The 23456-nt window shown below is 35.9% G+C and overlaps 1 protein-coding gene across 1 annotated transcript in view; it reads right to left on the bottom strand.

The window, feature by feature from the left end:
* Window positions 1-15771: 15771 nt before the first annotated feature.
* LOC117802944 overlaps window positions 15772-23456 on the bottom strand; it is an 86119-nt gene continuing 78434 nt past the window's right edge. The window contains exons 7-8 of the mRNA XM_034663797.1: window positions 20173-20291; window positions 15772-15788 (exon numbers count right to left, since the gene is read on the bottom strand). The gene's annotated coding sequence lies outside the window, so the exon portion shown is untranslated. The remainder of the gene's footprint in view (window positions 15789-20172; window positions 20292-23456) is intronic.

The following is a 23456-nucleotide window of genomic DNA, read 5'->3' as shown; positions in this document are numbered from 1 at the left end:
TTTCCACACTTTGAGAAATATTAATTTACATGAACAAATTTATATTGAGAACTAATGATTTAAATACTATGGTAGGTAGCATGATGGTCCCCAAAAGATATGCACATCCTAACCTCCTGAAGCTGTGAATATATCACCTTCCACGGTAGATGAGACTTTTTAGATGTGGTTAAAGCTAAGGGCCTTGAGGATGGAGGAGGACTGTAGGTTTTGTAGGGGGATCCAATATAATCACATGGGTCTTTAAAAGTGGAGAACTTTCCCAGTTATATTAGAGAAAAGGAGATGTGAACATAAAAGAATGGTCAGAGAGATGAAAGGACATTGGCTTGCAACAAGAGGGATAAGTGCCATGAGCCAAGGAGTGTAGGCAACCTCTAGAAGCTGGAGAAGACAAATAGATTCTCATATACAGCCCCCAGAAAGAAACTTAGCCTGCCCAACACCTTCAGTCAGACTGACCTATATAACTATAGGATAATAAATTCCTCTTTCTAAGCCACTAAATTTGTGGCAATTTGATATAGCAACAATAGAAAATGAATATAGATATGGAAAAATTCTATCACCCAGAATTACACATCGCTATCTGTTCTTCCCTGACCCTTCACATGCCCCCCCCACACACAGAGATAGCCATTGCAGCCGCAAAAGCCCTAAAATTGATATAAGAAAACCAGAATTTATGTACCACTTACTATCTGTATTAGTTGAGACAAGTACATTTCATTTAATTGAAAATCACTTGAGACCATCCTATGTAAAAGGCATATGCTATGTGTTAAGACAGAAAACCAAGTCAAGTAGAGTTGCTATCTTTAAGGGGCTTTAATGTTGGAGACAGAGCAGGAAATCAAGAACAATGTGAAATGATCTAGATACCAAAATGATCTATATATTGATATTCAGGATTGTGATATGAAAGCCCAGAAGAAGGGTGTTTCAACTTTTCTGATTCCAAAGTTTCTTCATACAAAATTATAGTTTTCACAGAAAAAGATCTAGTATTTACTAAGGGCTTGTCTGAGCTACCAGGTGTTTAAGCGATCAATTAGGACAATGCCCTAAGCTGAAAATAACTATTAAGGCTTTATTCACTAACTGCACTAGTATAAGCAAGAGGCCACAACAGAATATAGTACTGGCGTCTCCTTGTTACTTCCCCCCCCCCCAGACTGGCATCAGTGACATCGGGTGATGTGCAGTGCTAACGAGGGAAACCGTGGACAAAAGCCTGTGGATGTGTTATGGACCCCGAGGATTTGGGGACGGGAAAAAGGAAGGACTAAGAGTGGAAAAATACTGAGTCAGTTTACTGAAGGCCCCAGACAAGGACATCTTTGTGGAGGGGCCTGAAAAGTAACTCAGCACAGCCCCCTGCCACCGATCGGGGGGCCTCTGAATGCAGGTGTCGAGCTAGTACTGCACATATGTGTAAGAGCACGGCTGGCCGGAGGTGGGGAAGGCCATGCACCGAGTCCAGACAGAGGATGGCAGCATGACATCGTGATGCACAACGCATGACAGGCAAACCTTTGCATCTGCCAATGGTGAGGCCTTAAAGCTCACACACACGATTTCAGCCTGACAGGTCCTATACGTATAGACCAGTGCTATCCCAAAGAAATATAAGGTGAGACAGGTATGAAATTTTAGATTTTATACTAGCCACATTCAAAAAAAAAAAAAAAAAAAAAAAAAAAAAAAAGAAACAAGTAAAATCCATTTTAATAATATGGCTTATTTAAACCAATGTAGCCAAAACATTATTTCCAACTGTCTTCAATATCAAAATATTTTAAATTATTAAAAATTATTAATGGGATATATTACACTCTACTTTTTCCAATGGTAAGTTTTCAAAATCTGGTGTGTAGATACACTTACAGAACACCTTAACGGAGACCAACCACACTTCAAGTGTTTAACAGTCATATGTGGCCACTGGCTGCTCTATTGGACAGTGCAGATATAAGGCCTTTTCTAAGTACTTTGAAAAAAAGCACAAAGGCATAATCCAAAATCATCCAATCCTGGCTTTCAGTTTCAGCTCCTTGATTCTTTATTAGTCCTGGGGCCACAGGCAAAACCCTTAACTTCCTTGAGTTCGTATATTTAAAGTTCCTAGTCAAGACTCTGATACATAACTTGGGATTCAAAACACATAAGTTCCCTTTACTTCAAAAATACTGAGTCAGTTTAGCAAAGGCCCCAGAAAAGGACATCTTGGTGGAGGGGCCTGAGAAGTACATCAGCACTTTCCTTTCCTTTACACAAATTGTCTTAATTGAAGAGGACCATCTTTAATGAGATAAAACACATTAACAAATTGGTGAGTGTTCAGAAAGAATTAACACAGCAGATGTCAAACTGCTGTTTTTATAAGGGCTTGCTTACAAGATTGGCCCTTGTCTAGTGTCTGGGGACTTTGCTTTTGACCTGTTCCCTAAATGATTAAAGGTAAATCATTGTCTGTAAACTGTACAAATAATGCGATTTGTGGTAAACACCTGTTTTCCTTCTTGGAATCTGGAATTTTGAACATATGAGGGACAAACTATCTATGTGACCAGCACAATAAAACCTTGGGTGCTCAGTCTCTAATGAACTTCCTTGGTATGAAATATTGCACACATTTTCTTGTACTTTTCACTGCTGAAGAAAGGGTCATACTTAATTTGCCCCATCACAGGAAGAAGAAAACTTGCCTATGGATTGCTACACATCCTGTCTGTCCTATGTCTCTTCTTCTTACTAAACTTGTCATATTATCTTTTCACTAAAATAGACTTTAGCTCTGAGTCCATCTAGGGAATCCCTAACCTCATGGATGCACTTGGGGACCTCTGAAATGGAACATCTTAAATACTAAATAAATTTGTATTGGAGTTTATATCTAATAAAACCATTTCCACTTGAATAGTGTATTAGAGCTTGGAGGACAGGCAAAACTATATGAGTAAAAGACAATTTCCACACAAACAATTTATAAAACAGGTTTAAGAGTGCTTCTGGAAGAATATCTGGAAGGCTTACAAGCTCCCCCCATGGACCTTCCACCAGGGATTGTGATTTGGTTCAAAAGTATTCAGGTCCACAGCTGAGAAGAAAAATCAGATTTCTTTTGGGACTCTGATACTAGTTTCATGAAAGTGGTTTTTGGGTTTTGTTGTTGTTGTTGTTGTTGTTGTTGTTTTAAGGTAGGTTCCATGCCCAACGTGGGACTTGAACTCACAGCCCTGAGATCAAGAGTTACATGCTCTACTGACTGAGCCAGCCAGGCCTCCATGAAGGTGTATTAAAAGAGCTAAACTTAGATCATCACAATACATTTACATTTAAAAGCCTCATAAAAGTAGAAACCGCAAATGGCACTGTTAGGCATAGAGAAGTGCCCTCAACACACTACTGACCCTTGCCGTGCTGGGCATTTGTCGATGAGAACTGCCTAAAACTGGGACTATGCATCCAAGTCTCCCTCTTATCCTGCCAAGAACCATGTAACTATTTCTTAATAGAACATGAATGGAAAAGGTGTGGCGTATCCAGGTCTGATGCTCTAAGAAGTAGATTTCCTCCATCGCTTCCTGACTGGTCACCTGCATAGAAGCAAGACTCCAAGATCACAGAGGATGGCAAAACCAAAAAGAGAAATAGCCCATTCTTTGAACTATGTCACAGGACATCCAGTTGACCAAAAACATCCATGTTGTGCTTCTACAGGAATAAGAAATAAATGCTCATTGTTTGAAGATTCTATAATTTTAGGTTTTGTTTTTTTTTTATAGTTGTCATATCCACATATCCATATGTCATCCACATATATCTATGTCAGGATATAGAAAAATAACTGTCTTACAAACTCCTTCTATTTGACCACAACAAACAAATACACCTTGACAAAGTTTTATTTCCAGAAGATCCTGTTACCTGTGGACAAATAACTGCCTTGACAAGACAATAATGAGAGCACTCTTTATGGTGATCAAATTCGCTAAAGGGTAAAATGCACTTCAGTCCCAGATCAGAGCTGCATTTAAAGAATCTGAGCCCAAACAAGAATATCCAATATTTAATCTAAATTCTCCCACAAACATTTAAGGGGGTTTTACGATAGACCCACTACAACTCTTTAGATGGTACCGATGCCTCACCTCATAACTAGCCCAACACAATCTCTCAATTCTCTCCCTCATACTCTCAAAGAATTCTTTCTCATGTTCTATTGGTGTTCTGTTCTCAATATCTTGATTCCTTCACCACTCCCAACTCGTGTACCAAACTGTGGGCCATATCAGCAGAAATGTGAACCCCTTGAACATCACAATTTTAAAAAGACATCTGTTATATAGAATATATTATTCTGTAACAGATTTTTATACATGCAATGAATTATATTTCATTTGCCAAACTGACATATATTTATTTAATTTCCATACTTCCACAACAGGAATTTTAATCATTTATAGGACTCTTCTGAAGAATGTGAAAAGCAAAAACTATCTTTAAGTGCCACAAAATATTAATAATGTATGAGATTATGCATTATGAGTTTCAATATATTCTTAGTCTTTTTTGGCAATGTTTTTGCCTTAAGTATCTGCTAATTAGTGGTACAATATTATTTACTAAATGGACTACTATGGGTTGAACTCAGCATTATCAACTCATTGAATTACTAATAGGATATGGTCTGAGTTTTATTTACTTTGTTTGTTGAAAGCATACAATATTAAATTTTGTATTAGCAGGTATATACTAATGATATGACATGTATTTCTTACCTGATAACACTTCTACCAAGTAAAATTATTTTTACTAGTTGGAATGTTGATTTAATGACAATCAATGATTTATTATTTTATTTGAATACAGTTGACACACAATGTTACATTAGTTTTGAGATGTACAACACTGTAATTAGACAAATTTATACACTACGCTCACTACAAGTATACCTACCATCTGTATTAACGATGTTTTAAAAAACGTCACTGAAGGATTTTTAAATTATACTTCCAAAGAGACAAAATGGGCAATAGTCAGACTGGGTTGACTTTTGCGAATATGTAAATCTATAAAAGCTTCAGAATGACAACTCTAGAATAATGTTAAATTTATCTATAGCAGAGTTGAAATTGGGCCAGAGATGTTTCAGAATCTCCTTTTGCTTTTCTCTCCAGTATTTCTTCTAATATCTGAAAAATATGTAGGATAGAATAAATAACCCTTTAAGAATTTTTCTTCTGTTTGAAACAAAGATAGGCTTTGGAAAATGTAATTATTTTTTACATTTACTCTCCACTTTTATAATATCTAAATGAGAAAGAGAATACATGCTTTACAGCGGCAAAGATTAGGTATTGGGAGATTTGAGTTTACAGGATAAATTCTAAGTTGGAAGATCCAAGAACTCCCAATTTTTAAAACAATACACTAAAAGATTTTCTAGAATTTAGGTGAAATAAGCAGTGTAAATGTCTGTATAAAATCAAACCACCCTACGGTGATTTATATTGCTCTGAATGACACATTTGGATTACTATTGTTTTTTTTTTAATGTAGAGCCAAACTTCCAGAAGCTTTATAATAACTACTAGCAGTCAGTTTTATTCTGTTGCATTATTAATCCTTCTACTTTCTTCTAAATTATTATTATAATCCTTATACAAACTCTGCTTTTCTCTTTGTGTAACAAAATCAAGTTCTGCATTCCAAGATGAGCACTTGTCGGGTCAGGCAAAATAATTGGTGTTGTTTCCCCATTTTTGATCTTTGTTACCAGAGTAAATCTAGAAATAGTTGGTTTAACATGGTACCATGTGTGCCGCAGGGCCCTTTTCATGAGTCATCATGATTTGGGAGTAATTTGCTCAGAAAGCACAAAAAGTACTATGTTGAGGGTAACCGATTTATCATTTAGCTTTACTACCACACAAAATGACTAGATTGAATGTGGAGTGGGGAAGAAATCTAGCCCAGCACTAAGCCAATGCATAATAGGGAGGCCTGCGTGTTGTGTGTGGAATGGGTGTGTTTCTTTAACAGTAATATGCTCCCTCTCTATTCGGGAAGGAATTTGTAAGTGTGTGTTACAAAATATTCATCTTTAAAATAAGTTTCTTCAAGAACTGTACTAGAAAACCCAAGAAAATGTCACACTCCCAAATCAGGTTGACTATGGTATTAATGTTTTATAGAAAAATACTTGAGAGGGACACAACAAAACCTGGAGCAGTGAAAACATAGTGATGGTACCTAGTTAATTGGTTGAAAAAATCAGAAATAGGTGATGAATAAATAAGGTAACCAATGAATTCATGATTAGGAACATGAATGGGTAATGTGGTCCATTTAGTAACTCACCTCGTAAGCAGGTGGCAGCATCCTAAAATGACTTTTCTGAGCAAGCAAGAGATGTCTGAATAAAAGGGAAGAATTACTTACTCTTCCCTAAATCATCCATATTGTTTAACCAAACTGAGTTATTTCTAACACTCATTCAGCATTAAAAATAAAAAATGGAGAGAGGCCACTTTAACTGGAAGCGGAAGACAAAAGAGAAGTAGCTTAAACTATGAGTGGCCAACTCCTCTGAGTGCTTTTTACAAGGCAACCCAGTTATTTTCCTTCAATGAAAACAGTGCAGGGGACGTAATGTTATATACCTCTGCTGGACCATAACTTACTGCTGATGTACCTTCATTTGCAATTGCTTTTATTTTTAAGGAGTAAGTAATGGACTGGAACAATATCTCAAGGCAATATGCGAACAGACAAAATGAGCACAAAAGCAGCCCCTTGCCCAGGCAAAGGTTTGGTACATTTAGAGAGAGTTTTGACAACCACATTCCTGCCTCTCAGGGAGGCACTTGATCCTTCTAGTTCCTTTTGCCTAAGGTGGAGCTTGCTTCCTATTGGTTTATTTAAACCTAAAACTGGTTCTTAGAAGGATTCTTAATTAATACTGGCTACATGATTTATCTTAAAAAGTATAATATAATAATATTTAAAAATGTTACTTGTGTGCAAGTCTCACTATCCAGAAAATACTTACGTCTAATTTCTAATACATATAACATAACATAACAATATAATATAATTAATATAATATAATATAATTAATTATTCACCAAGACATACTTGATTTAACTTCTTATTCCTCCTTCTCAGGGTAAAAACAAGCACAGTAGCCGAATTTTAGGATATACACAAACTAACAGCTGTTCTTTCACCTCATCTCTCAAGCAAGGTGTCATAAACACAACTCTTTAAAATAATCTAGCACGTATTTGAAACATTATTGATATTTATAAGTAAATTAGTTGTGCTCCTTCTATGGTCTCTTAATTTGCTTACGTTTTAAACTACAGTCTCACTATACTGATTCTTTACAATTTAGAGAGGACTGAACCTCAGATTTTTGTTAACATTTTCTACGCCAAGTCAAGCCTCTCACTTAAGATTTCTTATTGAACAAACTACTTTAGTAGGTTCACAGATTTTTTTTTTCAGGAGCAAGGATTTACTGGACCAAGAATATAAGATTTTGATGACTTGTAACATGGGAGAACAACTGTCCTGGTATTGGGCAATACAGAAAGAGGAAAATGTTTGGCGTAAGTTCTCAGTCATTGGTCCAAAGTCAAACACTAGTGAATGAAACAATAGAGCCAGGATGTTTTCTTTCCAAAACTGACCATGCAGTAATCCCAAATACTCATGAAAATAAGAAAATATTGCACTCAAAAACAATAAATTTGTATAACTACATGTGTACCTGTATTTGTGGGAGAAAAATAAAGAATTAACGTCCATACATATTTATAAGAATTAATTTTCAAGCTAATTTATCTTTAAAATACAATCTTTGTAAAACTCCATTAGTACAGTCTCTATTTACACACATATTGTTTTATACCATGCACTGACAATACTAAAAACCAAATGAAAACAAAACAGAAGTTACGCATTCCTTTCCAAAATTCGTACATCTTTTCCATTCTCAAGGACAAAACATGCCTTTGACAGGTACCATAAAAACATTGCCACAACTTAAAGGCAAGTAAAGCTGGAAATAGCTTTATACTGCTTCTGCAAGCCAAACCCGTCCTTGCTAATGAGTTTTGTTTAGCCACAGCAACATTTGTTTTATTGTGGTTCAGCTGGGTTTGTTAGTATTGAATTGAATGTTTTTGGTGGAGGTGGAGAAAGTCCCTGTTCTTTCATGTTTGCTGAGGGCAACACGATTCCATTCTCGCAAACCAGGCCCCACTACCTGCCTGAATTGGAAGATATTTGATTTTGTCACTGCTGTTTTGTATCAAGGTAATCAGACTTATAAGGCATAGACTTTCAAAGGCAGAACAGAAAATAGGTAAGCGGAAGAGTCAAGGATGTTTCAGTTGAAACATGGCACAATAATGACTAGAGTTCTGATGCATAGAGTTGCTAAATCAAAAAATGTAAGTTAAAGTCAGATTACAGAATATTTTAAAATGTAACTAAATCATTGGGATTAATGCCCAGGGTCAGCAGAAATTTATCAACTAATCTTAAAGGGCTAGACAATTTGATCAGTCTTGCTTTAGAAAATTAGCTCTAAACTAGTTAGGGCATAGGGTTGATTGAAACAGGGAGAGTGGAAAGGTAAGGAGAGTATGTAACACTGTTATTAATAAAAACATATATGAATATGAAAAATAGTTCTAAGGATATTTTGGCCAAGAAAAAAGAAAATTTTAAAACAGGAAAAAAGTTGGGATACCTGGGTGGCTCAGCTGATTAAGCATCTGCTTTCGGCTGGGGTCATGATCCCAGAGTCCTGGGATCGGGCCCCCTGTGGGGCTCCCTGCTTCATGGCGAGCCTGCTTCTTTCTCTCCCTCTGCCTGCCTCTCCCCCTGCTTGTGCTCTCTCTTTCTCTCTCTCTCTCAAATAAATTAATAACATCTTTTAAAAAATTAAACTTTTTTTTAAAAAGGGAAAAAGTCGATAGGATATAGAACATATATGACTAGGAGATTGCTATATATTGTAATAGAGCAGGTAGGAATAAAGATCATTATAAAATATGAATTTTGTTTTAAATATGTCAAGTTTGATCTCACCATTTAATATCTGAGAAGAAATGCCTAATATGCAGGTGTAAATATAAAATTATTTATATAACACCAAAAAGTTACGTAAAAATTGAGTAAGTTAACTAGTCTACTTTTGCACCACAGAGTCATAGCCATGGATCTTCAAAAAAAGAGAGCAAAAAAAAAAAAAAAAAGAGAGAGAGAGAGAGAGCAAGGGGGCGCCTGGGTGGCACAGCAGTTAAGCGTCTGCCTTCGGCTCAGGGCATGATCCCGGCGTTATGGAATCGAGCCCCACATCAGGCTCCTCTGCTATGAGCCTGCTTCTTCCTCTCCCACTTCCCGTGCTTGTGTTCCCTCTCTCGCTAGCTGTCTCTATCTCTGTCAAATAAATAAATAAAATCTTTAAAAAACAAAAAAAAAAAACAAAAAAAGAGAGCAAGAAGTCAATGAGATTCTTAAAAATAAAAACATGAAATTGTAGGTTTAATGAAAATATCTCTATGTAAAAAAAAAAAGTATGGATATTTCTTATTTCACTGACCCCATATTTCCCACCCTGAGTTTAACAACATAACATACCCTGGAAAATATTTTTATGATACACTGGAAAAATGTGTAAACCATCAAAAATCATTAGAAAAGTAGTCCTTAAAAATCTGAATCATATGAATTCGAACAGTTCATACTTACCTTTACCACCAAGCAGATTGAGGGGTTGACCCAAGATGTGGCCTAAAGTTATGGTTTCTAGTTTTTCACCCAAAAACTCCTCATAGATTTTTCAGAGATTATGGCTCTGAGAAACACATGTGACATATTTGCATCCAGCTTCCACGTTGTCTGTAAATTTCTTGAAGTTTATTCATGGACCCAAGTTTTAGTACCTCTGACTTATAAGTTTCCCATATACAAACCCTATTTTCCCTTTCCATTGAAATTTGAATTGCTAAGCATCACCAACCTCCTGTTCATTTTTCTGCAAACTCAACTCTATACACTAAATTTTCAAAACTCTTTAAAAAGTTTAAACATTTGAATTATGAGAGAAATTTGTTTTGAATTTCCCTCTCACTGTAACATCCCGAACGAGGCCATTTATTGTCTACAAGTAGCTAAATAACCTTTAAAAAAAGAGATTCTGAGCACCTTGATCTCCACAAATTACTACTTTTCAATTGTTTTTAAAAAATAATACATTTTCATAACTTCAATACAGTACTCGAACACCACTGAACACTTCTTGGAGACTGCCAGTGACGTCAGTGAAGCAGGGACATAAAATTTGATAGGACTCGCCCCCCTCCCCGACCCCAAACATCAATTTGAACAACTCTGCGCAAGAATGCGGGAACACTTGCACGGGGCCAAGAATTACAGGTAGCGATTACAGCAGCTGGTGAAGCCCAGAACTAAGAAAGGACGCTGCGAGGAGGATAGGAAAGACCGAGTCACACTGCCCCCTTCACTACTCCCCCAAGCCCGGGCAGCCCAGCGCTGAGAGAGGCACTTTTCCCCGTGGGAGGAGAGTAGTGTGAACACCTGACTTCAACACGAAACCCATCTCCCTCTATGGGCCCTGCGGGCTCCCGTGCACTCCAGGCAACTGCCAAGGCTCCAGGAGGCTTCCACGGGAGGGCTCGGCCAGTTCCTGGAACAGACCGCAGCCTCCCGGCACTCGGCGGCTGCAACTCCAGACAGAACCAGCGCCACCAGGCTCCTGGCTAGCTCCGGGAACCTGGGCCGCCAGCACATCCCTGGCCTGCCTGCTCCTACAGCCCCAGGAGCCTCCTGGCACACCAGGGAGCGTCCTCTACCAGAGCTTCCTAACCGGAAGCTGAGCATCCCGGCCCGCCCCCTGCTCCCCCCCACCACCAGGCCGCCCACCACCTGTCCTCAGGCCGCTCAGGAGGCGCCAGGCTGGTTCTGAGGCATCCACTCCGAGCAGCCTCCCTCAAACCAAGGCCCCAGGCTCACCCCAGTGTCTGCTGGCGGCGGCAGCCCTTGTGCACTAATGGCGGGAAAATAAACTGGTGCAACTCCTGCGTAAAACAGTATGGAGCTTCCTCAAAAATTAAAAATTGACTACCATATGGTCTGGAATTCTACTTCTGGGTATTTCTCCAAAGCAAATGAAGTTGCTGTATGGAAAAGATATGTGCACCATCCCACCTTGTTCACTGCAGCATTATTTCCAACAGCCAACACCTGGAAACAGCCTACGTGTCCATGAGGGATGAATGAATAAAGACGTGAGATACACAGACAATGGAATATTATTCAGCAATAAAAAAGAATGAAATCTGCCTTTTGCAACAACGTGGATGAAACTTGATGGTATTATGCTAAGTGAAAATTAAGTCAGACAGAAAAAGACCAATACTGATTGTTTTCACTCATATGAGGAATCTAAAAAAAGCTGAACTCAAAGAGCAGAATGGTGACTGTCAGTGGCTGGGTCATGGGGGAGATGTTGGTCAAAGGGAACAAACTTCCAGTTACTAGGTGAATAAATTGTGGGGATCTAATGTACAGCATGGTGACTGTAATTACTAATGCATATTATGTGCTTGAAAGTTAAGAGAGGAACTAGAGAGTAAAAGTTATCATGACAAAAAATGGTAATTATGTGAGGGGATGGAAGTACTAACTGACCTTTTATGGTAATCATTTCACAATATATATGTGTATCAAATCATCACTTTGTGCACTTTATTTTTTTTTGAGAGGGTGGGGGAGGAGGAAGAGGGAGAGAGAATCTTAACCAGACACCCCAGTGAGCACAGAGCCCCATGTGGGATGAGATCTCATGACCCTCAGATCATCATGTGAGCCGAAATCAAGAGTCAGACCCTTAATCCTCTAAGCCACCCAGGTGCCCCTGCTTTGTACGCTTTACACTTACATGTTGTCAATAGTATTTTCATAATGGTGGGGAAATACTTTTTTAAAAATGAATGAATTAAGAAAAGCATTGCCCTCATTAATGTTTGCAACTTATTTGCATTTCTTTTTTTAAAAACTAATTTGCCTTTGTAGCAGCAATGTATACAAGAGGCTGTTTCCTCACAGTTATAACAACTGTGTGTATTATTAAGCTTTTACACGATTCTAACCTGATAAAATAAAACATTTCTTATGGGTATCTGCATATGTTTTAATAAATACTTGAAACTTAATTATTTTTTACATCTGCTAACAAAGAGTATTATAATTGGCTAACAAGAGATAAGGTATCAAATTTACTGTCCTTATTTCATTACATCACTAAATCTTTCTACTTATATTTCAAAATACTAATCTTTCATGTCTAGATCTGTTAGAATTTTTGGTGTACTTTCATTGAAATAGTTGCCACTCAATCTTTACCTGCAAACTCAGCCTTCCATTATAACTGCCTATTTTGAAACTCAAAACTATGCTGTTAAAATAAATACAAATTTGATTTTCTATTTATCCTTTTTCAAAATTGTCAATTAATTTTAAAAATTAACCATAAATTCAATAATCAACCTTATTTTGATTGTACTCTAAATTATCATCTTCTATTTTCTAAAGTTGAAGCATTTCTGCCTATGCTTGGTTTCCAAAACAGGACCACCTTAACCACATGATTCTATTTTCCTCTCCTAATTTTCTTGTTTTTATATGCACGAAATTTATGCTTAAAACAAAAACGTTTAACAAAAAATTTGTTTTAATTTTCTATACTAAAAAGTGATTATATTTTATTCTATCGTGTTCATGCTTGCAGATGAAAGGATCAAGTATTAAGTTCAGTCTTCCTGAAATGCTGCTCGGGGAATAATTATCCCACCTGTTTAGGACATGCAACTGAAGTAACTTTAATTGTTTTGGTCTTCTATTTCTGTTCCAGTTTTACCCCACCCAATTCAATACAGCTTTAAATTGTACTCTTATTTCTAATGAACCCATTGTTCCTTAATACCCTAGAATCTGTCTGATTTCATTTCCCTGAACACACAACACTGCAATTCTTTAATTATACCTTATTTCTTCACATATACCTGTATCTATGTTTTAACTCAAAACTACACTAACGGACTTTCTGAGTAAGGTCATCATTGCGCACTGTTTCTGTTATATTTTTTTCTGTAATAAGTTCAAATACAAATAGGACCAATAGTCATGATTATAAGATTGCTTCTATGTCAAACTGCTTAAATGTCATGGATAAAAGCTTGTACCTGCCTTTCCACCGGCCCCCTGCAGTAGATTTTCCATACTCTAATTACTAAATTATGAGACTTCAGTTTCCCCAGAATTCCCAGATTAGTCCAGAATGCTCCAGAGAATTATCTATGCAGGAGATCACCACGTTGCTTGTCTCTGGACTTGAGCCACATTGTAGTGAATGGTATAAAAAAGTACCTTGCTGCCTTAAACAGAGCAGCTGACTGGCACTTATGGCTGATTGTTTTTAAAGTCTGGAAACATCAAGAACATGATAAACAGGGGCGCCTGGGTGGCATAGCGGTTAAGCGTCTGCCTTCGGCTCTGGGCGTGATCCCGCGTTATGGGATCGAGCCCCGCATCAGGCTCCTCTGCTATGAGCCTGCTTCTTCCTCTCCCACTCCCCCNAGAAACATCAAGAAAATGATAAACAGGGGCGCCTAGGTGGCATAGCGGTTAAGCGTCTGCCTTCGGCTCAGGGCGTGATCCCGCGTTATGGGATCGAGCCCCGAATCAGGCTCCTCTGCTATGAGCCTGCTTCTTCCTCTCCCACTCCCCCTGCTTGTGTTCCCTCTCTCACTGGCTGTCTCTATCTCTGTCAAATAAATAAATAAAATCTTTAAAAAAAAAAAAGAGAATGATAAACATAAACATCTCCTTAGAAATTCCCACTTGCTTGTATCTTTCTATCATATCTTCACAGTAAATTAAATTGTGTAAACTTAAAANATGATAAACAGAAACATCTCCCTTAGAAATTCCCACTTGCTTGTATCTTTCTATCATATCTTCACAGTAAATTAAATTGTGTAAACTTAAAAATAAAGCAAACTGTTTACTATGCTAATTTCATGTGAAGATCAAATGTTAAAACGATATTCTTTTTAGGGGTGCCTGGGTGGCTCAGCTGGTTAACCGGCTGCCTTCGGCTCAGGTCATGATCTCAGGGTCCTGGGATCAAGCTCCATATCAGGCTCTCTGCTCAGTGGGAAGTCCGCTTCTCCCTCTCCCTCTGCTGCTCCCCCTCCTGTGCTCTCTTGCTCTCATTCTCTCTCTCAAATAAATGAATAAAATCTTTTTTAAAAACTTCTTTTTAAATTTTAGGTACAATGAATGAAAGAGTAATAATAAAACTCTAAAGCTATATTGTCTAACATGGTAGGCACATTCCACATGTGGATATCTAAATATAACATTTTAATTAATTAAAATCACATAAATTTTAAAAATCACTTTGGCTTCACTAGGCATATTTCAAGCGTTCAACAGACATGTAATTCCATTATCACAGAAGTTTATATTGGGCAGTGCTACTAAAGGATAAAGCATTACATTCTAATTTAAAGTTAACTATATACTGGAAAATAATTTTCCACCTTTGCATGCACAGAAACAGTTTGGTTATATATTTGCTCCCAAACTTGGAAACCTGCATGAATGCCTCTGAATAGTCAAGGACAGAGATAATGATCAGATAAATCAAGATAAACATGTAACAAAACCTGGCTAATTTTGCACTAATAAATTTCCACTTTTATGTAATATTTGATTTAACAATGATAAATTACTGCTCCCACAGTACCTCTGCAAAAATCCCTACCTGCAAAATTATAAGATGCAAATTTCCTCTTTCCTTTTTGAAAACATGGAGGAAAAAGAACAAATGAAATGCCAAAACCAAATTGGCATATCCACAAACTAAATTTTTTTCATAACTACTAAGAAAAGTATAATTACTTTGTTCTGCTACAGTTCTCTGTAGAAAAACCTAGAAGAAAAAGACATTTCCTTCTCCCTACCCCACCCGCACCCCAGGGTTCTTCTAGCACATTTAGGAATTAAAATGATATGAGACAGATTAAGCAGGAAAAAAAACAGTTTCATTACGTGCACACAGAGGCCCCATAATGAAATTGAGACCCCAAAAAATGACCAAAGCAGGTAGTTTTTATACATTTTAGACAAGAGACAATAAATTTGTGATGAATTGGCAGGATAAAGAAAACAAGTGTTTGGGAGCTTTAATTAGTAAGGAATTCTAAGCAGAACAGAGGCTGTAGTAATGGATTAAAAAAAAAAATAGGGGCGCCTGGGTGGCACAGCGGTTAAGCGTCTGCCTTCGGCTCAGGGCGTGGTCCCGGCGTTCCGGGATCGAGCCCCGCGTCAGGCTCCTCTGCTGAGAGCCTGCTTCTTCCTCTCCCACTCCCCCTGCTTGTGTTCCCTCTCTCACTGACTGTCTCTATCTCTGTCAAATAAATCAATAAAATCTTTAAAAAAAAAAAATAGGTTTGTTTCTACAGCTTTCTCCACTCTAAAGTCCCTACCTCTACTGATAAGGATGTCTTTTTACTTCTTTATACACAGAGGGTATTTTTCATGTGGGGGATTTGTTTCCTGCTTTTAGGGGAATAGAGGAAGGTCTGAGTGTCCTTTTACCAGCTGTTTCCCAGGTAGATTCAATTCAAAATAATCAATATGCCATTGTGGCACTTTTGGGGGCGGCCTGACCTGGGTCCCTACAAATAGAAAGACAGAAAGAAATTTCACTTTTTAGTTTTATATTTAGAAATGCAAATCCACATTAAATTGCAAGTAAATTACTTCAAAGCCTAGTTATCTTTCAGAGACCATTAATTACAATTAACTTTTTAAACCTACAGAAAAGAATTTGTAAACTGCAAGAAATAGAGTAGGACATTGTACCGGTAAGTGGCAATGTTAATATAAACCTTAAAAAAGAGAGCATTTAGACTGAACTACTTAACTATTCTATCATTCTCCACAACAAAGCATTTCTTCAATATCACTACACGCATGTGTACACACATATTTAATAAACTATTATAATTTCAAATTATTAAATGGGGTATGGGACTGAGCTTTGTCCTCTAACCCAGATTTTCATTAAAAATTAGTAAGTAGTTGNTTAGACTGAACTACTTAACTATTCTATCATTCTCCACAACAAAGCATTTCTTCAATATCACTACACACATGCATGTGTACACACATATTTAATAAACTATTATAATTTCAAATTATTAAATGGGGTATGGGACTGAGCTTTGTCCTCTAACCCAGATTTTCATTAAAAATTAGTAAGTAGTTGTCAAGATACATAAATTTGCATTTCTTCTTAAACATAATTATCCTTTCTGTTGGTATGTCTTAATAACATATTACAAATTTATATTTTCTAAACTAATGTTTAATATTAATTTATAGAATGAAATCTAGCATCATTTCTAGCAATTTTAATAATTATATATACATATAATAATGAGTATACATGATGCAGAGACTGAAGTACAGGACCAGACATGATTCTCATGAAATATAATGGTTGCATGCCAAATTACAGTAACAAATTTGTGAGAGTCCCACAGTGCCAACTACTATGAAAGAATATAATGTATTGTCATTTACTTTGTAAATTAATCAATTTCATCATTCTTAAAGTTATCTTCCAGACAACATCATCCCTTCCACTTAAAAATTTAGTTACTCAATAGGTCTTTCTTCCACTTGTGAATATAACTATTTGCAATTCTTTAGATATACACATTTGTCCCATTCTCAGCAATGTTTCAAATTTAATGTATTTAAATCTATATTTTAATGAATAGCCTTATTATGTTTATTTTCAAGTTAAGTAACTATAATTAGTGTTTAATCTTTTTAACTCAGAAAACTTAGATTAGCTATTTGTAGCTAACAAACGATGATCACAAGTAAAAGTACAAAATCCCTTTTTGTTCTGGATATGATGCAATAAATGCATATTCATCCATATATAAATAACATCAGTGGTTTCTATTTCTATAGACAACTTATACTCCAATTATTTACTGAAGTGCTATTTATCCTCATTGGATGGATGAGGACTTGGATTTGGTTTTGGATACTCAATACAATTTGAACTCCTGGCAAATTTAAGCAATGTTTTTGAAAAAATGATTACATGTTCATATTGAACTGCACTATTGATTGAATAATCTTGAGTTTTCTTTTTTTAAAGATTTTATTTATTTATTTATTTGAGAGAGAGAGTGAGTGAGAAAGAGAGAGACTGAGAGAGAAGGAGCAAGGGGAGCAGCAGATAGAGAGGGAGAAGCCGACTCCCCACTGAGCAGGGAGCCTGACATGGGGCTCAATCCCAGGACTCCAGGATCATGACCTGAGCTGAAGGCAGACACTTAACCAACTGAGCCACCCATGTGCCTCTTGAGTCTTCTAAAGTATTATAATTTTCAAAAGTCATAAAGTGTCAGTTGTCTCCTTTAATACACATATCACATATTTACTATTTCTAATAGTATTTTAACTAAAATATTATACATGCAAAATTTGAAATTCTTACAGTTAGGTATTTAGGAAGCAAAATAATGTAGTTTTTCCTTTACATGAAAAATGTTCCTTGTAAGATACTTAACTAAGTTAATAAAATATGCTATTTTCTATATATGTTTTGTTATATTCACTCAGTTCAGTAATAAGATATGCAATTATTGAGGATGTGTGGCCCTATAAAATCATAAAAGTAATCCATCTTTTAAATTTGTAAAATTTATCTTTTTTTAGTTTACAAAAGAACTAGAAGATATGCCCCTTTTTTGCATTATATGAGTTAATTGGGAGAAATATACATTATATTGCTGGACAAATACTTAAATAATTCCAAAAACCTGGAATACAGCAATTTGAATGCTTAATCTAATAAAGGTATGTATCAGATAAACACAGAAGTCTGATTTGTTCCTAAATCAAAAAGTTTAGTAGGCTGACATTAATTGAGGGCATATTATGTGCAGTTTCAGGTACTTCATAACTCACAGTGAGTCTTCTCTTATTTTATAGAAAAAGATACTGAGGCATAGATAGGTTTAGCAACTTTCCCAAGTTCACACTGTAAGTAAGTGGCAGGGCAGGGGATAGAATTTATTAAGTCTAACACAAGGGACCACACTTGTCATTAGTATAATACTGCTTTTTAAAAGCGCTTTCAGTATCTTTGTAGTTGATTTACAATCAACACAAATTAATCCATCAGTTGTCTTGGACAGAAGCCAGTTTGGGATGAGTAATCAGTCACAATGGGCAAATGTGACATGGAAGGTAGAAAAAGGACATAAATTTCAAGTGGAAAGGATATGGGATTTGGAATTTCAGAATACAGATTATATGTATTTTCTATTTTTTTTAAGGAGAGTCATAAATTTCAGAACTCAAAATGATGGCCATATTGACTACCTGCAGTTGAAACTATTTTTGGTTCTCTACTTCTGATACATACAAGCTTTCCCTGACTAATCTGAGGACTACACTGCCTTATAGGGTAATGGTCAGATGATGAAATAAACCCTATGTTTAAAAAAAAATGATTGTTAAAAATTAACTTTCAGAAATCTACCCATTTTCTGGGAGTTGTTGACTATCCGTACCCTAAATATCACTTGGCAAACTCAGATTTTCTCCTTTATATGGCAAGGTGACATTCCTCTATGTAAACAAAAAATTTCACTATACTTTGAGGACCACATTGTATTTTTAAGCTCCTAAAATTTTTCTAGAATAAATGCAGTCATATTTTCATTGTTTGATTTTTAACTTATTCTTTATGTAGGATGCATGAACCTCTTTTTGAAGTATTAATGATAATCCGTTAAGTAAATATAATGGACTCCACCAATTTCCTAGGAATTAAATTTTAAAATGTCAACCAATTAAAAAATGTTTCTTTGAACACTTTCATATAGTAGGGAGACAATCTAGTGTACAGAATTATAAATTACAGGAGTGTGAATAATCCTGTTTAAAGAAATTCACTTATGGTGTAAATACAATAATTCTTTGTGTAATCCTATTAAAATAATTCACCTTGTTATAAAAACAGAAAGAGCCTGATTCCATAGCAAGTAAACTATCTCAATTACCATGTGAATGTCGGATCACCTTTCAAGGCCTCAGGATCTCATGTCCTATAGCAGGCTGAGTTAATTCATTTCACTTAAGTAAATATCTTATTAAAAAAATCCAGGTTATTTCTTGGAAAATTGTGTCTAACATTTTATTTGTTTTCTCCTTTGATTTCTATCTCCCACCTGAATAAAGTTCTCAGTTTTCACTATTTTATTTTTACAGTATTACTAAGATTAGTCATTATTCCATTGAATGAAACAAATATATAAGAGGATGGACTAGAATAAGTTTATACTTTCCACCTGGAGGTTTTGTTGTATAAGCCTCTGAATTTGCTTTTCCTACCTTCAAATAGAATAGTCCATGAGATTCTTCATTTTGCAAATACCTACAATTTTATTCTTATTGTATTCTGTTTTATCTCGTATACATGTTATTCCTTTTGGCTCCATTAATTTTTTAAATTAAAAAACACCAAATTTAATACTGAATATTCTATAAGCAGAATGTGTTTACAGTCCTGTTCTCTTTCTTTACTCTTGCTTCTCAGGATCCTCCCTGCCTCTTGTTTGCTTCCTTTCTGCAGGAATGCTTGTTACAGGAGCAGGAATGGGAGCAATAAATTACAGAAATACAAAGGTTATAAAAAAGTGGATTTTTAAATTCCTTAATTCCTCTTTTAAAATAAACTAAATGGCAGAATATAAATGTGCTAGAAAGATAAGCCAAAACCCTAAAAGCAATCAGAAGACATTTTTAGCTTCTTTATATTAAGGCAAAAAGGGATAAAAGAACCAAAAGGCAATCAACTTGTGAATTATATGTCTATAATATTCAATAGATTATATAAAAATATAAAAATTAAGGTATTAGCCTCACATATGTTTAGACATTTATTTTACATGACATGAGGGGAGACTCTCTCGTAGTTCCTGTCAGGAACAAAATGTCAAAGAATTGTAAATGGGCAAAAGAGATTACCGCATCCTATAAGTGGGATCCAGGGATCTTCAGTGCCTCGTGCATCCTCTGGGCATTTTCTAATTCTGTGGGGCTGTGTATTTTTGATTGATTTTGATCGACTAGTCCATTTTACAACTCTGTAGGAATAGAAATTAATTTATAGAAAACTGATTGTAATGCAAATGTTTTCACCTGTAGCAATGCAAATGAACTTGGCCCAATAGAGAAAATAAACCTTTGAAGGTCAAATTCTCCCGGAATTGCTTTTAACCCCTTACTGTAATACCTCCTTAAAAAATGAATTCAGTAAAATATTTTGACACAGGTTCACTCTCCATGTGTATGAGTCATGTCTTTACATGTTTGATAAGATGAAATCCCTAACTGAAAGAGGCTGACTATAAAGGATACTATTCTCCCTTAAACAGAAGAAGAGGAGCTGAAATAGAATTTGTGATCTCTTATCATATATGACTATTTGGCATTCAAATTCCCTGTGTCACCGTAATACCTTCTAGAGTAATGTTTTTGATTTTGTATATACTATGCAAAACTCGTCTTCAAAAATATGGAATCGCAAACACTGTTCTGCCTGAAGCTGGTGAGAATCCCTCAGAGCCACTTCTCACTGAGGACTCCCTGAGGGACTTCTCATGTAGCTTAAAGGAAAAGCCACAGTAGACACTGTGCTTCAGCCCAGAGCTGTGGAGGTGGAAAGTTAAAATCTTAGTAAGTTCTGAAGCTTATCTAAAATTGAGAGAATATACACAACTGGAGAATGAGAGGCTGGCTGCTATCAGACCCATCCAAGAATTTTCTTCCAAGATGCTATCATCTCAACTGAAATATTTATCATATGATAAAATAAATACCTCTTTTTAATATTTCTCCCTCACATTTTAAACAAATATTCAAATGGAAGGCAACATCAAATTTGTTTCCAGAGGGTCAATGTTGTTCAAATTATTAGAGCATAATGTTTATTTTATCTTCAAAAACTTTTTGAGAATTGTTTAAAACATTAAACTCTCTTGACAGTAATATAATACTTTACAGCTCTGCTTTCATTTAGAAAGTGTGGTAAAAAATGCAATTTGTCACTTCAATCAAGACATTTCTATCACTGTGATGTGTAAATATTTCTGAATAGGCATCATTGAAAGCCTTTGCAAATAAAGCTGTCTTGTGTTTTTGGTGACATATTTAAAGCTTTGAATATGATCAAAAAGACTACAAAACTGACTCAAATAAAATACACATAAAACTTTAAAAGAATGCTGAATTAGAAGGCATGATCTAAAATTAGGAAACTAGTAATAAGTATAAGCTAGTGGAAAACATAAAGTATTCAAAAGTCATATTAGATTAATTGTCTGTATAGATTGCATTGAGAAGTAGAGTGGAAATATGCTAATACAGATATTGGCATTTAAAATAAAGAGTCATTTTCTTAATATCTGGAACGTTTTATCTAAATAGGTTAAGTAATGGAAACTTACAGTAGATTCAGAGTCCAAGACAGAATATAAGTAACCTTCAGCATAATGGGCTTACACACATCTTTTTCTGTATCGATGGCATTTTTTCTTTATCTATAAATTTTCATTTGATCCTGCCTCTTGTTCTGATATATGCTATTAATACTTGCAAAAGAACTTATCTAAGCGGGTTTTAGACAACTTCAGTTTAACTCTATCACATCTTCAGAATATAAAGATAACATGCCCACTTATAAGCAGACAGCAGTTTTTTGGGTTTGTTTTGTTTTGTTTTGTTTTTTGGTAAGGCACATTCTTATTTTTCACTAAACAGAAAAAAAATGTTACATTTTCTCCATCATGCACAAGGGCAATATTACCACAGCACATGAAATGGCTCCAAATGTTCAAATAATTTCTTTCTACCCAGGTGCAATAGTATCCCATTCTCCTCAGAGTTTCTTATTGGCTTAAACAAAGCAGAAAAAAAATCAAGGTGACGCATTACTTGGAGAGAGAATTTCATGTCTATGTGAGGACAGAGAAATAGACTGAGGCCACATTTTGAGTAACAAAGAGAAATGTCACCTCCTAATTCTACACAATTTCATTTACTTCTGAAGAGTGAATTCTCATTTTGACTTTTTGGAGGCTCCCATTTAAAAAGTATCTGGCTATTAATTCCTCAAATAACCTCTTCCACCATCCCTTTAAAATATTTATAATAAATAGGTGAGCTTTAAAGCATGTAGTAACACAGATAAAGTAAAAGTCAACTAGAGCCATTTCCCAGTTTATAGTCCTCCAATGACTTCCCACTGTACATGAATAATCTCGGCTTCAGATAGGGATGTGAATGTCGATTAAAATCTGGTCCCCATTCCAACCTTGATTCTCATCTCATGAAACTCTCTCCTTCATCCACTAGTTCATAAACTCTTTCTAATCCCCTAGCCCTTGGCAATCCCCTCCTCTGCCTGAGGAACTGATTCCTATTCCTTTACAATGTTTGATTTTTTTTGTTTTGTTTTGTTTTTTCATTTTGAGTCTCGGACTAATGGTCAACTTCTTAAGAACCATTCTATAACAGCTCTGTTTTAATTATGTATACTTGGTACTGCATTCTCTTTCTTTATTCAGAGACATGTATTTTGATTTGCGGTGGTGTTAACATATGCTTGTGTGTTGTTTCAAAGGTTGGACCTTCATGACAAAGAGGGCCCCACAATGAGTGTTCTTAGGCCACAGTCAATGTTACCTAGCACGGCATATTTTTAAAAAATCACATGTACTGGCAATATTTTAAAGTTAGGGAATTTCACATAATTATCTTGATTTCTGATTCTACTTAAACCGCAGAAAATCTCACACCAGTGGCCTGGAGCTTCTCATAAACTAACTGCATAGACCTGAGTAGCAGCTGTATCAGTGAAGAAGGAAGGACTCTCCAATCCATGACAGATCCTCCACTCTTTCTTTTATCTCTGAAATTGTTGATTTTACTCCTCTGTGGCCTCTTTATCTATAAGGACTTGTACTTCTTACCTTTGGTTTCTCCATGTATTGTTTGCCTCACTACAGACCCGGGAAGAAAGAAAATGTGTCTATTTCACCATTGTAATGCTACATTGTATTCAGTGACTTGCATACAGCGGTTTGCATGCACTCTATAAATGTGTGTTCAGTGAGCAAATGAATGGTGCAATTAATAGTCTGCCAGAATCTAATAATTTGCACCAAATTCTAGGATGGTAGTACATAAATGAAAAATTATAATTGAAGTGTGCTATGCTGATATCAAGAATGATTACTAATCCCTTCCCC

This window comes from Ailuropoda melanoleuca, chromosome 7 (genome assembly GCF_002007445.2).
Source record: "Ailuropoda melanoleuca isolate Jingjing chromosome 7, ASM200744v2, whole genome shotgun sequence".
NCBI lineage: Eukaryota > Metazoa > Chordata > Mammalia > Carnivora > Ursidae > Ailuropoda > Ailuropoda melanoleuca.
The sequence above is the reverse complement of the archived record's forward strand: the minus strand, read 5'-3'. Positions and strand labels throughout refer to the sequence as shown.